Raw genomic sequence first — 18,102 nt, 5'->3', positions numbered from 1 at the left:
TTATATCTTAGTTGGGATCAAGTACAGGTACTGTTTTATTATTACAGAGAAAAGGGAATCATTTAACCATGAAATAAACCCAATAGGGCTGTTCTGCCCCAATAAGGGGTAATTATATCTTAGTTGGGATCAAGTACAGGTACTGTTTTATTATTACAGAGAAAAGGGAATCATTTAACCATTAAATAAACCCAATAGGGCTGTTCTGCCCCAATAAGGGGTAATTATATCTTAGTTGGGATCAAGTACAGGTACTGTTTTATTATTACATTGTGTAATGATCACCGGTTGTTTTCCAACTTCCTGACTGTAATAGCAATTATTTAGGCTGCTAATGGAATTGCATGAAACTTTGCCGACTCCTTTCAGGTGTGCTGAATAGGAAGCCTAAAAAATGGAGTATCTGCTCTCACCCTGTGTGTGGTCACCATTAGATGTCCCTGATTTTACTATCTACTTAAGGGAAACAAAGGCAACATAAGCCCTACTTAGAAAAACATTCCCATTTCCCATTAAACACCATTGTATAAAATCGGGCAGTATCAACAGAACGTGACTAGAGAACACAGTTTCCACAACAGCCTAAGAGCTGACAGTTAAGTCACCGCGTGGCACAGACCGGGCCAATAAGGCTCTACCGTGTTTACAACACAAAGTCGTTCCATGTTTGCGGATTATTTATTTAAATCTACCCTTTATTCCTATAATTGTTGAAAGGGTATTAAACTGTCATTACAGTTCCTCCCGCTGTCATTTCATCGGCAAGCCTTTAAAGTGGAAAAGTAAACCTAGTAAAATAGGTTTTCTTTCCACAATAAATTTGTCTACAAGGACAAAAAAGAAAAGAAATCCAAACAGCGATCTATTCAGTTCTTCATTATAATCCATTTCCTTTCTATTGTGTATCCAGCTGCTTTTGTTAAGGGATCTTAATGCCGACTAAGGAAGAGATTCTTCTGATGATAGACTGGTAAAATAATCTCGACATGTTTTCTGTGTCACATTTAAAGAAAGAAAGAGGGAAAAAAAAAACCTATTTCTTTTCTCATTAACTCCCCTCAAGTACACGATCAGCCTGTGTTTCCCATTCTGTAAGCTCGTGTTGCTGGATGGAACCTGTGGCCTTTATGAAACCAGATAATAAGTATCAGACCTCTAAGTGTCTGTTGAAAGGAGAAGAAAAGTGTCTGTCTGCCTCTTGGGCTCCCCGGGGAGCTGCCGCTATTGTCGGCCAGCAGACAACCTGTGTGCACTCTCCGGGCCCCACAATGACACACTCTGGAGACAACGCGGGATCAGAGGCTCCTGAAACTAATGGGAGAAATGGGGGATTCATAATTAGAGCCGCAGTTAACGAGAATACGTGACTTCTTTTTAACCATTATTTATGAATATCCTACGGGTATCGGACCCCTTATTCAGAAACCCATTATCCAGAAAGTTCCGAATCACGGAAAGGTCATCTCCCATAGACTCCATTCTACTCAAATAATTCACAATTTTAAAACTGATTTCCTTTTTCTCAGTAATAATAAAACAGTACCTGTACTTGATCCCAACTAAGATATAATTACCCCTTATTGGGGGCAGAACAGCCCTATTGGGTTTATTTCATGGTTAAATGATTCCCTTTTCTCTGTAATAATAAAACAGTACCTGTACTTGATCCCAACTAAGATATAATTACCCCTTATTGGGGGCAGAACAGCCCTATTGGGTTTATTTAATGGGTAAATGATTCCCTTTTCTCTGTAATAATAAAACAGTACCTGTACTTGATCCCAACTAAGATATAATTACCCCTTATTGGGGCAGAACAGCCCTATTGGGTTTATTTAATGGTTAAATGATTCCCTTTTCTCTGTAATAATAAAACAGTACCTGTACTTGATCCCAACTAAGATATAATTACCCCTTATTGGGGGCAGAACAGCCCTATTGGGTTTATTTCATGGTTAAATGATTCCCTTTTCTCTGTAATAATAAAACAGTACCTGTACTTGATCCCAACTAAGATATAATTACCCCTTATTGGGGGCAGAACAGCCCTATTGGGTTTATTTAATGGTTAAATGATTCCCTTTTCTCTGTAATAATAAAACAGTACCTGTACTTGATCCCAACTAAGATATAATTACCCCTTATTGGGGCAGAACAGCCCTATTGGGTTTATTTAATGGTTAAATAATTCCCTTTTCTCTGTAATAATAAAACAGTACCTGTACTTGATCCCAACTAAGATATAATTACCCCTTATTGGGGGCAGAACAGCCCTATTGGGTTTATTTAATGGTTAAATGATTCCCTTTTCTCTGTAATAATAAAACAGTACCTGTACTTGATCCCAACTAAGATATAATTACCCCTTATTGGGGGCAGAACAGCCCTATTGGGTTTATTTAATGGTTAAATGATTCCCTTTTCTCTGTAATAATAAAACAGTACCTGTACTTGATCCCAACTAAGATATAATTACCCCTTATTGGGGGCAGAACAGCCCTATTGGGTTTATTTAATGGTTAAATGATTTCCCTTTTCTCTGTAATAATAAAACAGTACCTGTACTTGATCCCAACTAAGATATAATTACCCCTTATTGGGGGCAGAACAATCCTATTGGGTTTTTTCAATATTGAAATTATTTTTAGCAGACTAAAGATATGGAGATCCAAATAATGGAAAGATCCCTTATCTGGAAAGCCCCAGATCCCAAGTATTCTGGATAACAAGTCCCATACCTGTACTGAAAATTGAATGACCGGGACAGCGGCCTAAGGCACATTAACTTCTACTAGCCCACTTACCCCTTCCCCAAGGCTCCTATATATATATAATTGACACATAGTCCAGGATGGAATTGTAAAGGCCACAGCTTTATTTTTACCAACAGTATCTATAACAAATAATAGCAACAAGGGAATGCTTGCCACCACAAAGAACACACCACCGGAGAGACGGGGCCCCCCCCAGGTGAGCCTCACTCCGTACCAAGGCCTCCTGTGCCCAATACCCAGGGAGGTACTGACCCATACTCCCCTAGGCAGGGGAACCTGAGCCCCTTACCACCTGGCAAGCATTCCCTTCAATTACAATTGAATGGTCACCTACAAGTTAGTTAGAAAACAAAAGAAAAGATCTGATTGGTTGCTATGGGCAGCGGTGATGTTGGCTTACACACTATAATAAATATGCCCCTAAATGCTTAGATCCCATACACATAGCCACAGCTATCAGTGGGGTACAGTGGGTTTCTTGAGTTAGGGTGCAAAGGGGGCTCTAGGACAGGGCTGGGTCTTAGGCCTATTGGGCCCAATAGGGCCCTGCACACATGGCCCTGCACACCATGGAGAATAACATAAAACTGTCAAGCTCACCCCACAACAACAATTGCCCACTAATGCTGCTATGTTTTCTGGGACATTAAAAACAAAGTTTAGGGTTAGTTGTACTTGAGGCACCAATAATCACTGTATCACACTGTATTCAGAATGATTGGTGTGTCAGTGCCCAGTGTTTGGGGGCCACATTGTTCCATGAAATGTTGGGGCCAATGGAACAAGAGGTGAAAAGGCAGGGTTACAACATCAGTCAGAGTGAGAGGCGGAGACTATTTGCCCACCCAGCCCTGGAACCCTGTGCCAGCCGGCAACACCTTGTGTAGGGGCCCCCTGCCAAAATGGTACCAATTGGGCCCCGCACTTTATAATACCAGCCCTGCCCCAGGAGACACAAAGGGAGCGATGTGGGTGGAAGAGGAGAATGGGTAGGGTTTGGCTAGTTTGTGAGCAGGGTTTTAGTATAATAGCCATTACTTGGGTGGCCCAGAGGCATAGCCATACATCCACAGGTCTTTTTTTTTATTGGGCCCCATTTTACTTGTTGAAAGGGCCCTCTGGTCAGTTTGTTAATTGATATCCCCTTGGGATACTAAATTAGTAGTATTGGATCCCATGATCCCTTATGGGGGCCCTTCACTTAGCAGTTGCACATAATGGTCTGCAGGGCTGTGCTCTACACCTTACACTAGATCAGGAATCAGTACTTAGAACTTAGAACCCTACCTACCCACCTACCTACCCTCACTAGAACCTTGTCTATCCATTCATCCCTTCGCCCCGTTACTCCATTACTTCAGACTGTATGAGAGCAGACACAATAGTGGTTTTGCAAAATGCTGAACTTAGAACCCTACCTACCCGCCTACCTACCCTCACTAGAACCTTGTCTATCCATTCATCCCTTCGCCCCGTTACTCCATTACTTCAGACTGTATGAGAGCAGACACAATAGTGGTTTTGCAAAATGCTGAACTTAGAACCCTACCTAACCACCTACCTACCCTCACTAGAACCTTGTCTATCCATTCATCCCTTCGCCCCGTCACTCCATCACTTCAGACTGTATGAGAGCAGACACAATAGTGGTTTTGCAAAATGCTGAACTTAGAACCCTACCTACCCACCTACCTACCCTCACTAGAACCTTGTCTATCCATTCATCCCTTCGCCCCGTCACTCCATCACTTCAGACTGTATGAGAGCAGACACAATAGTGGTTTTGCAAAATGCTGAACTTGTTGAACCCAACCCAAATAGCAATGTAAGTATGTAAGGGGGGCAGTAGGATTACTGCACTTCCCATAAAATGTAATTCTGCCATATGGCATCATGTCGTGTCGCTCTTTTCCCGTAACTAAGTCGGCGGAAACTCCCTTATATCTGGAATATGTAAACTTCTCACCTGAACATGTCTGTTCTCTCTCTCACTTCCGGAAAGAATTCAGTATTTCTCATCTCGTGTTGGAACTGATGAAATCTAAGCCACAGATACAGTCACGGGGTAACATGATAAAGAAGAAAGGGAAGACTGCGTCGTCTGCGTTTTTCAAGTCTGGAGGGGCCCCTCCCAAGCTTTGGTCTTTACTCCCTGTTTGGTTTTTACTGGAATGGGAAGTATTTTTGAAATATAATTTGATTAAAATGGAGATGTGATTTTAATCTTTATAAATGGATTGTGTGATGCACAGTGGGATTCATGAGTTGGCACAGAATTGTGAGTATTGTATATGGGAGATGCCAATGTTCCTTCGCCGTGGTTGGATGGGCGCTCTATCAAAACCAAGAGCTGGTTAATTATGTTAAGAGTGTTTAGTAGCGGTGCTGTTATTGCCCCACGCCCCTTTGAAGATGCTTTGGTTTCACTTCATTGGGTGCTACCGTCAGATCCCTTCATGGAAGAGAAATAGAAAATGGTATAAAAATGTTCTAGATGGAATTATATAGAGTTTGTCTCTTGTTAACTTGTGGAGAGGTGCCAAGCTTGTTGTTTTGCATCAACCTATTTACCTTTATTTTACCTTTATAGCAGTGATCCCCAACCAGTGGCTCGGGGGGAACATGTTGCTCCCCAACCCCTTGGGTGTTGCTCTCAGTGCCCCCAAACAAGGGAGTTATTTTTGAATTCCTGACTTGGGGGCAAGTTTTGGTTGAATAAAAACAAGATTTCCTACCAAATAAAGCCCCTGTAAGCTGATAGGGTGCATAGAGGCCCCTAATAGCCAATCACAGCCCTTATTTGGCTCCTCCATAAACTTTTATGGTGCTTGTGTTGCTCCAAAAGTCTTTTTACATTTGACTGTGGCTTACAAGTAAGAAAGGTTGATCCCTCCTTTATAGCCAAACCTCACCTTAAAGCCCTGGCTAGTTTGTGAAATCCTGACCCGGTATAAGATTTTGTGGTTAGGCATGATAAATTAAATCTAGAGGAGGAATAACTATAGGGATTAGGATTGCCACCTTTTCCTGTCAGTAATACTGTATTTCGGGTTGGGGCAGGTAGTGATTCCACTTTGGGGTGGGGTTTTGACACAGGGGGTGGGAGAATGGGTGGGGACAAAGTGGATGGGACCAAGAAATGGGTGGGGTTATAGGTGGAGCAGAGAGTGACCAGTGGTTGCAATCTGTAAAACCGGTAGCTGTTGATTTACCAGCTAGGCTGGTCTAATACCAACCAGGTGGCAACTCACCTTGGGGTTACAATTACACCCAGGTATGAGGACCAACAGGGGGAGTATCACATTTTTATCACATAAGATAAAGAACAGTGTCAGACTAAGCCTCCTAGGGCCTAACGCAATTTGATAACCCACTGAACTCTTTGCTTACACACTCCCTAACCATTAGTATTCTCCTCTTACTCTGCACTTACTATCACTTTGCAAACCAACAGGAACTCTACCACCACACAGGTTACCCTGACCTTATGTCTCAATCACCCTCCCTCTTAAGGTGGCCATACACGTGGCGATCTGACGATGTTTCGTACGACCATCGGTCGCACGAAACATCGTAAGATCCGCCACACACCATTCAGGGCTGAATCGGCAGGTAAGGAGGTAGAAACAATAGGATTTCTACCTCCTTCTGCCGATTCAGCTCTGAAAGGAGAATTTTGGTCAGGCGCCTTCTATGGCGCCCGATCAAAATTTTCAAACTGGTCCGATCGGCGAGTCGTCCGATATCAGCAGCTTCCTGCGATATCGGTCGACTCGCCGACATGCCATACACGCACCGATTATCGTACGAAACGAGGTTTGGTACGATAATATCGGTGCGTGTATGGCCACCTTTAGAATGTAAGCTCTTGTGAGCAGGGCCCTCCCCCTATTGTCTCCTAACAACATCCAAATATCACAATATCCAAATAATGGTGCTATATAAATAATAATAATAGCAGAGAGCCCTTACAATTAGATGAAGACAGTCAGGGTCGGACTGGGCCGCTGGGACACCGGGAAAAATCCCGGTGGGCCCCGGCGGCCCAGACCCAACCCTTGCCGGCGCTCCCCCTCCCAACCGCTCCTCCCCTGACGCGTCAAATTTACGTACTCGGGGGAGGACGTCGGGTTGTGGACCCTGCAAGGGGGGTTAGGGGGGCCCTGCAGGGCCCCTGGGACGGGAGCCCCGGTGGGCCCTTCACCCCCCAGTCTGACCCTGAAGACAGTGCTTAACACAGTAGGTGGCATATAGTGGTCAGGGAGTCACATTAAAATGCCATATTGTGCCACAACAGATTAACTATAAATTAATTATCCCTACCTGTCTATATAGTAATTCTATATTGTAAGTTCGAAGAAGTAGGGCCCTCTTTACCTTATAGCGGTCAATATTTTTCTGTATCCCCTTCTACTGTACAGTGCTATGGAATATGTTGGCACTTTAATACTGATACCTCTGTAAGTTGTTCTGTATGTCTGTAAGGCTCAGAAGCCTAAATAAAACAAATATAAACTCTCCTTCCCCACCCATAAAGATGGGGGTTGCCTACTTAGCAACTGGGCCTTACCTCCCAGAGGACCAAGATGACAGTCAGACCTACAGTATATATACTACTGTCATTTAGAGGTCACGGGGCAATCCTAGGGGTGACAAATATGACACTTTATCTACAAATTGGGTTCAGACTAACTAAACTGCAGCTGCTGCCAGACTTGTTCCCTTGAGGCTCATTGGATGCACCTACGAACATCATTTATGATGAAGGACTTTAATGGGTATTTAGTTCTAAACAAAATGATATTTCCATATGTTTCTTTTTCAGGTTCAAGTCTCATTGGGTGGGGTTTTAGTAACCTGGGGGGCAGCTGGAAATCATCCAGAAGCACCCTATTGCCTGGTATGGCAATAGTCTGATAGGGGTGGAACTCCTATTGTTTCTACCTTTATATCTGACGATTCAACTCTGAATCTCAGTGCAGATTTGCACCTAGGCAGTTACCCATGACAACCACATGTAATCAGAAGACAGTATGAATCCAACACCCAAGTGGGCAGTCTGATCTGTGGGGAGGGTGAAAGGAGGCAGTTTTATGTTCTGGGGTTGTGTTTGATTAACTCTCTATTGCTTCAGTACTCTATTACTTTAATATAACATAAATGGAAGATACATTCTATCTTATTAATCGGGTATAACCTCTCCTGAATGGAATCCTTTCTCGTTAAGATCCGATCACTTGGTGAGGTCATCAAGCGAGTGGATCTTCTCCCAATATCCCCACCTACAGGTGGGCGATATCGGGCGAATTCAGGCTAATTCAATCATTTGGCCCCAGGGCCAAATGATCAAATTAGAACACCGGTAATAGACACAGTTGGTTCAGGGACCACATCAATGAGCCGATGCGGTCCCAGATCTGAATACTTTTTTTAACCTGCCCGATCAATATCTGGTCGATTTCAGGCCAGATGTCGGTCAGGCAGGCCTGTCGTTAGTGCCCATACACAGGCCGAAAAGCTGCCGAATCAGTCTAAGGGACCGACATCAGCAGCTACAATTGGCCTGGGTATGGCCCCCTTTAGACTGGGGTGCCAGGGGCCCACCTTAGACTGTGAGCCCACTCTGCAAAAATTTTTCTTCTCACATTTTTTATTATTTTAATCACTTCTCTGTTCATATTACTACCTATCTTTCCCTCTGTTATTTTTCTTAGTTCTCATATAGAAATAAGAAATGATCATGGAATAGGCACACAAGGCAAATGGCTGGGTTACCAGGAAGGCCCGCTAACTGGGCCCTCTGGGAGTATTCCTGGTATCCGGGTGGAATGTCCAACACAGGTTACCAACACCGGGTGAATTTGGGGAGCCGCAATGAGTAGTACAGTGTGTAAAGCACACAGATTGGTGACCAGGTAAACTAGTCATGGCTAGAGAAGGGCACTTTGACCGCCAATGTTTTCTTTTGAAGATAGTAGTCAGTACGGCACCTTGAATCTGTTGTGGAATAGTGCAGGTTCCCCAATGGCCACTTCCCATCGGTATATCCAAGCAAGAACAGTCTGTATTCTTATTTAAAATGCCTTTATTGCACACATCTTAGGGCATTACAGCAACGTTTCAGGCCATGTGTGGCCTTTTATCAAACTTGATAAAAGGCCACACATGGCCTGAAACGATGCGCCAATGTTTTCTACCAGCAATATTGGTCAAAGCATTCCATGTACCAAGGCTTCTGGGCCCCAGCAGGGTCGGATTGGGCTGCGGGACACCGGGAAAAATCCCCGGGGGGACCCAGTCCTAGCCCAGACCCGACCCTTGCTGGCGCTCCCCCTGCCCAACCGTTCCTCCCCTGACGCATTAAATTTAAGCGTGCTCAGGGAAGGAAGTCGGGTGGGGGACCCTACGGGGGGTTAGGGGGCCCCTCTGGGGGGAAGGGGGGAATTAGGGGACGCGGCTAAAGTGTGAGGAGGTCCCCCATGTTTGTAACCCTACAGTACAGAGCCAGTTCCCCCGTTCCGCTTTATTCTCTGGATCTCAGTTTGTACAACTGCTCCAGCCAGGGGTGGCATCTCCCATCCACCCTTTGATTCTTCCTTGCTCCTGTGATGTTTTCCGTTCTTTGAACTTTTTTTTTTTTTTTTCTTTTGTCAGAACTTTCACCTCGCCAGATATTTATTTTTTCAGTATATTCACTGGCACTTGTATTTGTGTGGCATTTGCACCTCCACATCTAACGACTGCATAAAGTTTCCTTCCCTCTTTTTGATGGATCTATAAACAAACTTATGCAGAGCCGTGAAAAGACAACACTGCTTTGTGTTGTTTCAGTTCATCAGCAGTCGGGGCAGATAATGATCCCATCACACAGACTCCAGCCTACTACTTCAATGAGAGGAAACAGCCCTGCTCTAAAGGTCATCAAAACCAACACAGCTCTTTGGAGGACCTCTTGACATTGCTGACCTCCGTGTCCTTTGGGTGCAGCTAACAGCATCTGACAGCCACTTCTCATTTATAAGCTGCCCGAATTCCTTAACTATTCTTAAAAAAATTACACGTGATCTGGGTTTATTATATATTTGTAAAGGTATGGGATCCCTTATTCGGACACCCGTTATCCAGAAAGCTCCGAATTACAGAAAGGCCATCTCCCATAGACTCCATTATAAGCAAATAATTCTAATTTTTAAAAATGATTTCCTTTTTCTCTGCAATAATAAAACAGTACCTGTACTTGATCCCAACTAAGATATAATTACCCCTTATTGGGGGCAGAACAGCCCTATTGGGTTTATTTAATGGTTAAATGATTCCCTTTTCTCTGTAATAATAAAACAGTACCTGTACTTGATCCCAACTAAGATATAATTACCCCTTATTGGGGGCAGAACAGCCCTATTGGGTTTATTTAATGGTTAAATGATTCCCTTTTCTCTGTAATAATAAAACAGTACCTGTACTTGATCCCAACTAAGATATAATTACCCCTTATTGGGGGCAGAACAGCCCTATTGGGGTTATTTCATGGTTAAATGATTCCCTTTTCTCTGTAATAATAAAACAGTACCTGTACTTGATCCCAACTAAGATATAATTACCCCTTATTGGGGCAGAACAGCCCTATTGGGTTTATTTCATGGTTAAATGATTCCCTTTTCTCTGTAATAATAAAACAGTACCTGTACTTGATCCCAACTAAGATATAATTACCCCTTATTGGGGGCATAACAGCCCTATTGGGGTTATTTCATGGTTAAATGATTCCCTTTTCTCTGTAATAATAAAACAGTACCTGTACTTGATCCCAACTAAGATATAATTACCCCTTATTGGGGGCAGAACAGCCCTATTGGGTTTATTTAATGGTTAAATGATTCCCTTTTCTCTGTAATAATAAAACAGTACCTGTACTTGATCCCAACTAAGATATAATTACCCCTTATTGGGGGCAGAACAGCCCTATTGGGTTTATTTAATGGTTAAATGATTCCCTTTTCTCTGTAATAATAAAACAGTACCTGTACTTGATCCCAACTAAGATATAATTACCCCTTATTGGGGCAGAACAGCCCTATTGGGTTTATTTCATGGTTAAATTATTCCCTTTTCTCTGTAATAATAAAACAGTACCTGTACTTGATCCCAACTAAGATATAATTACCCCTTATTGGGGGCAGAACAGCCCTATTGGGTTTATTTAATGGTTAAATGATTCCCTTTTCTCTGTAATAATAAAACAGTACCTGTACTTGATCCCAACTAAGATATAATTACCCCTTATTGGGGCAGAACAGCCCTATTGGGTTTATTTAATGGTTAAATGATTCCCTTTTCTCTGTAATAATAAAACAGTACCTGTACTTGATCCCAACTAAGATATAATTACCCCTTATTGGGGCAGAACAACCCTATTGGGTTTATTTCATGGTTAAATTATTCCCTTTTCTCTGTAATAATAAAACAGTACCTGTACTTGATCCCAACTAAGATATAATTACCCCTTATTGGGGCAGAACAGCCCTATTGGGTTTATTTAATGGTTAAATTATTCCCTTTTCTCTGTAATAATAAAACAGTACCTGTACTTGATCCCAACTAAGATATAATTACCCCTTATTGGGGCAGAACAGTCCTATTGGGTTTATTTAATGGTTAAATGATTCCCTTTTCTCTGTAATAATAAAACAGTACCTGTACTTGATCCCAACTAAGATAAAATTACCCCTTATTGGGGTAGAACAACCCTATTGGGTTTATTTCATGGTTAAATGATTCCCTTTTCTCTGTAATAATAAAACAGTACCTGTACTTGATCCCAACTAAGATATAATTACCCCTTATTGGGGGCAGAACAGCCCTATTGGGTTTATTTCATGGTTAAATGATTCCCTTTTCTCTGTAATAATAAAACAGTACCTGTACTTATATCCTCCTCATTTAATTCTATAAAGGCCGTTGCTGTAGGAGTACAAGCCATAAATACCCTAGCGCTAGGGCTCATTTATTACAGCATGTGAATGTTTACACGTGTGTTCTTCCTTTCGGTTGAATCTTTAGAAGTGTATATACTATATGTGCGCTAGTGCAGATCATACATCTCATTAACCACGAGGAAGGCAGGGTACAAAGTGCAAAAAAAGTCAGCAATCCGCCATTTTTTTTCACTGTGTCCTTCCACCCTCTTTGGTAAGCACAGGGCCTAGGCTTTATCCAGGGTCAGACTGGGGGGTGTAGGGCCCCGCTGAGCCTCCCTAACCCCCCCCCCCGCAGGGTCCCCCACCCAATGTCCTCCGCTGAGCGTGCATAAGTTTAACGCATCAGGGGAGGAACGGTCAGCCAGGGGGAGAGTCGGGTCTGGGCCGTCTGATTTTTTTCCCGGTGGCCCAGTCTGACCCTGGCTTTATCCAACGACGCTGCACTCTTCACATGGGTGAAGAGTGTGGCCAGACCCAAGGCAGAAGGACATTCTCTTGAACTTCTGCCTCAGGTTGTCGTAAATTATCCCTCTTGTCTTTTGACTATTCACTTCTGTGAAGGTTCTCATTCATCCAGGTCATGGTATATCTGTACTAAAGAGTCAAATCAACTGGACTGTGTTTTCCTTGGAGACATTTCACCAATCATTCAACTGGTTTTCTCCATTCTGAATTGAAAAAGCCAGTCGGATGGCTGAAACATATATATATATTAATATACAGTCTCGGACTGGCCCACCAGGATACCAGGAAAACTCCTAGTGGGCCCAGGTGTCAGTGGGCCCTCCTGCTCCTGACCATTTGGCCTGTTTCATGGTCATTCCCTATTTCTGAATGGGAAGAAAGAGGAGAAATAGATGCTAGCATGTAAATAAAAGAGACTAGGAGAATAAAGAGCTTGGGTGAGGAAAGGAGGAAAAATATTTTGGAAAGCAGGTCTAGGGTTGAAGGTTTTCTGGTGGGCCCCTGGGTTCCCAGTCCGACACTGTTAATATATAATAAAAATGAGTATAATTTTATGGCCACAGAGTAACTATCATGCTTACACCAGACACTGTGAAGGTGTGCATGTTACTCCTCTTTCCTGGCACTGACATGCCATTGCATCTAGAGTGCATTAAAGGCCAAAATAATAGACTGCAAGCTTATTAGATAACTTTAGTAAGGAGTCAGTCTTCAGCATCGGACTGGGCCAGCGGGACACCAGGAAAAAACCCAGTGGGCCCCAACGACCCAGTCCTGCTCCAAGGGCTGCCATGGGGGAAGGGGCAGTCCCGGGCCTGGCGGCTTTTTGGCTTGGGGCTCAGCCATGCTGCACTTACTTGATTGGCCGGGTCCCCCTTGACGTCAGTGAGTTGCAAACCTCAGAAAGGAGGGCATGAGCTCCTATGACTTCATGTTCTGTCCCCTACACTGCTTTCCATACATCCCGTAGAGCCACACAGGGATTAGATGGGCTGGAGGGGAAGTTAAAGCTTTACCCATCCAATCCCTGTACAGCTCTACCAGGACATTCCTACACAGTACGGAAAGCTGTACAGAGTACAGAACAAGCAGGTAACATACAGCAGGGGGGCCTGGTTAATCAAGTAAGTGTAGCACAGCTGGGCCCCCCCTTGGGGGGATGGTTTGTGACTGGGGCCCCTGACGTGACAGCCCTGGAGGGCCCTAGACAACCCAGTCTAACGCTAATCTTAAACAGCATGGGTAAGCTACCATGAGCTGCATTGGCTAAAGAATTTATCAAGAGGTTAACTTGATAGGTTTAGAGAAAAATGAGTATTTTCAAACTAACAGAACGTTTCGTAACTTTTCGAAATTTTTTAATTTCATTAAAATTCCAAGACCTTTTTGTGGTTTTCGTTAACTTCCACTAAATTTTTTTCGCAAAGAGTACGACCATTTCGGAATTCATTCAAGCTTTGGTATCTTTTGGCCAGGTTGGAGAACATCAGAAATGATCATGGTTACATTTTTGCATATCGTGATTTCAACCACAAAAAAATCGTGGTTTAATGAATGGGCCCCTAGGGTTCCAGTTGCTCCATGAGGTCAACCAAAGCCGACACCTGTACCATAAGCATGAGGTGGAAGGCTAGAAGGGCAGGTAGCTTTCCATGGAACACCTCTGCTGTACCACCGGTTTTGGCTTGCAGCAACCCCACCCCATCCAATGTGCAACTCATGGTGCCACTCTAAACTGCCAGTCTTAATGGAACCCACGATAGGCTTAAATGGTCTTAAATACCACCTATATGCAGATGACATCCAGATATATTTAGACACCCCTGCACTAGCCGCTGATGTTCAAACCCAGATTGGTAACTGCCTCCTGGCTATCTCCTCCTGGATGAACAGGCGCCACCTCAAACTTAACCTAGCTAAAACCAAACTCATGGTCTTCCCACCCAAACCTGACCCTCCTCCTCCTTTCACCATCACTTTTGATGGCATGACCATCAACCCTGTAAATTCTGCACGCTGCCTTGGGGTTATCTTTGACCAGTCCCTCTCCTTCTCTAACCATATTAATAACCCTGCCAAAACCTGCCGTTTTTTCCTCTGCAATATTGCCAAGATACGCCCCTTTCTTTCACAAGTAACAGCTAAAACACTAATCCATGCCCTTATCCTTTCCCGCTTAGATTACTGCAATCTCCTACTAACCGGCCTCCCACCTCTCTCCCCTGCAATCAATCTTAAACTCTGCTGCCAGGATCTTCCTGCTCTCTCCTAAGAGGGAACCTGTTCAGCCTCACTTAATCTCTCTAGCATGGTTGTCTGTTAAGCAAAGAATAGCTTACAGAATTCTTCTGCTGACATTCAAAGCCCTTCACTCCTCTGCTCCTCTCTACATTTCTTCACTGGTCTCCCTACATGTTCCTGGTCGTCTCCTCCGCTCCTCTCAGAGCCTCCGTCTTTTTACACCATCCACACCCACTGCGCTCTCTCGTCTTAAACCTTTCTGTCTCGCTGCTCCTTACCTCTGGAACTCTATCCCTGAATCCCTCCGTAGGGAACACTCACCCACTCTCTTTAAGAAAAAGCTCAGACTGTTCCTTCTGGAGCACTAAGACATTATCTTGCCCAGTCCTGCGCTTAAGGGCAAATGCCCATACCTGGTGCACTCTTACCTTCCACTTTGTGTCTGTATCTTACTCAACTACTTAGATTGTAAGCTCTACGGGGCAGGGACCTCCTTCCTGCTGTGTCTCATACCACATGGCACTTATATATATATATATATATATTTATTGTATTTATTATATCACTTGTCCTCCCTGTGTGTAATTGTGCATATTGTAAGATTGTACAGTGCTGCGTACCCTTGTGGCGCTTTATAAATAAAGTTATACATACATACATACAATGAAGTAGAAGGTCCAGCAGCTGTTCTGTTCTGCTGCCACAGGCTCAAACATATAAAACCTAGAATAAATGAGAAACAGGGTGTTTGCAGATCGTACTGCTATGTAATTTAAACATGTATTTGATATTTTATTTGTACGGCAGAGTCCCTCCTCTCGAACCGTAATGTAGCTTTGCTACTAGTCGTACTTCGGTGGCTTGTAGATGACAATACCCTTTCCCTCACACACAGAGAACCTCGTGAAAATGAGCAACCAGAATATAAGGTTAGCAGTAAGAAATCGTTGAAATCTACTGATGGACCAAAGGGATTCTGGGAACAAATTCCATAAGGCTCCTAAAATCCCAGAATCCCTTTGGTCTGTTTGAGGCGGTCTCCTCAAGCCTTTTGACTTGTTTGTAAATCTATTGATGGAAACCTGTCACTTGACCATCAGGTGTCCCCCAGCTGTCATTCATCCTAATATTTCCATTTCAGGAACATGAATAAAAGAGCTTGGTGCCACCCAAAGACTTCTTTAATCTCGTGCCTTTGTGACCTCACGTGTAGACAAACGTAACGTTCTGCACCTGGGAAATTCACTGCAGGTGGCCAACAATGTTACCATCAGGCTGCTCCCAAGCAACGGCCTATCATACTATGTCACACCTGTTCTTTAAACACAAAACAGTGGAACGGAGCATTTACATTAAGGCTGTATGGAAGAATTTAAAGGAACAGTAACACCAAAAATGAAAGTGTATGAAAGTAATTACAATATCATGTACTGTTTCCTTTACTGGTACAACTGGGGTGTTTGCTACAGAAACCCTACTATAGTTTATATAAATACCCCGCTGTGTAGCCCCGGGGGCAGCCATTCCTGCACTGGTACAGCTGGGGTGTTTGCTACAGAAACCCTACTATAGTTTATATAAATACCCCGCTGTGTAGCCCCGGGGGCAGCCATTCCTGCACTGGTACAGCTGGGGTGTTTGCTACAGAAACCCTACTATAGTTTATATAAATACCCCGCTGTGTAGCCCCGGGGGCAGCCATTCCTGCACTGGTACAGCTGGGGTGTTTGCTGCAGAAACCCTACTATAGTTTATATAAATACCCCGCTGTGTAGCCCCGGGGGCAGCCATTCCTGCACTGGTACAGCTGGGGTGTTTGCTGCAGAAACCCTACTATAGTTTATATAAATACCCCGCTACATATACGGGGCTACACAGTGGGGTATTTATATAAACTATAGCAGGGTTTCTGTAGCAAACACCCCAGCTGTACCGGTGCAGGAATGGCTGCCCCCGGGGCTACACAGCGGGGTATTTATATAAACTATAGTAGGGTTTCTGTAGCAAACACCCCAGCTGTACCAGTGCAGGAATGGCTGCCCCCGGGGCTACACAGCGGGGTATTTATATAAACTATAGTAGGGTTTCTGTAGCAAACACCCCAGCTGTACCAGTGCAGGAATGGCTGCCCCCGGGGCTACACAGCGGGGTATTTATATAAACTATAGTAGGGTTTCTGTAGCAAACACCCCAGCTGTACCAGTGTAGGAATGGCTGCCCCCGGGGCTACACAGCGGGGTATTTATATAAACTATAGTAGGGTTTCTGTAGCAAACACCCCAGCTGTACCAGTGCAGGAATGGCTGCCCCCGGGGCTACACAGCGGGGTATTTATATAAACTATAGTAGGGTTTCTGTAGCAAACACCCCAGCTGTACCAGTGCAGGAATGGCTGCCCCCGGGGCTACACAGCGGGGTATTTATATAAACTATAGTAGGGTTTCTGTAGCAAACACCCCAGCATATGTGCAGCATCCATTATGTAAATACAGTTAATAGGGGAAAATTGACTCTATCACTACTTATTGAATATTTTGGTTTACAGTATATATAATACTTATTGTCAATGTATACAATATATCGTAACCTATTTCTTTTTATATATGTATATGTTCGTCTCAGTGTGTCATGTGACAGAAATGACATCACTAAAAAGCAGCTATAACTGATGACATCAATAACCCCCATTTATAAGGTTATCAATTCCAGGATATTCGTGGCTCTGGTGTATTATTACGTGACATATGCAGAGGAAACAGCAGACACAACTCTTTGCTAAAATCTTTCTAGAATGGCATTGGTGCAAATTGCTCCAGGTACCCCCGACACCCTCCCACTCAGCATCATTAACACTCTCTCAGACAAGAAGAGGTTTGTGGAGGAATGTAGATAAGAGAAAACTAGATAGCAAGGCTAGTCCCTGGGCAAACTTATCCTTTCTAATGTATTTACCATTCTTTCTTTGGACCCCCCCCCCGCAGCATCCTATCAGATTTTGTACATCCTCAAGACCTTCAAACACTTCCTAAAATCCCACCTCTTAAGGGTTGCCTTGGTGACAGGGGTAGATTTATCAAGATATGAGATCAGCGTTGACCACAGAAAAACTCACCCACTTTCTATTCATTCCTATGGGATTTTTGTAGAAGCGTATTTATCAAATGGTGAACTCTGACTTTCACCCACTGATAAATACACTTCTAGAAATCCCATAGGAATGAACAGAAAGTGGGTGAGTTTTTCTGTGGTCAACGCTGATCTCACATTTTGAATAGTGACAAGCCAATCTGTCCCATTTTGCGTCACCAAAAATTTGAGAATCTTAAAAAAAGATCAGCGAAACGGGGAAAAATTTGCGAAACGGTGAAAATGGGGCAACAATTCTTTTTGACGAGCGAGACAATTATTTTTTGAGCAAGACAATTCTTTTTGACGAGCGAGACAATTCTTTTGACGTGGGTGACAATTTTTGGATGCGCAACATTTTCGCAAATTTTCCGGCGTTTTGCTTATCTTTTTTAAGATTCGGGAATTTTTCGGCAATCCATTCTGGCAATTTTTTTCACCCATCGCATTTCAAGCACTTAGGTTTCCAAAACCCCAAACCTAATTCTGAATTTGTTTGCCATAATTAGTGATGGGGG

Source organism: Xenopus tropicalis, chromosome 7, assembly GCF_000004195.4.
Source record: "Xenopus tropicalis strain Nigerian chromosome 7, UCB_Xtro_10.0, whole genome shotgun sequence".
Lineage (NCBI taxonomy): Eukaryota > Metazoa > Chordata > Amphibia > Anura > Pipidae > Xenopus > Xenopus tropicalis.
This window is presented reverse-complemented; position numbering follows the sequence as displayed.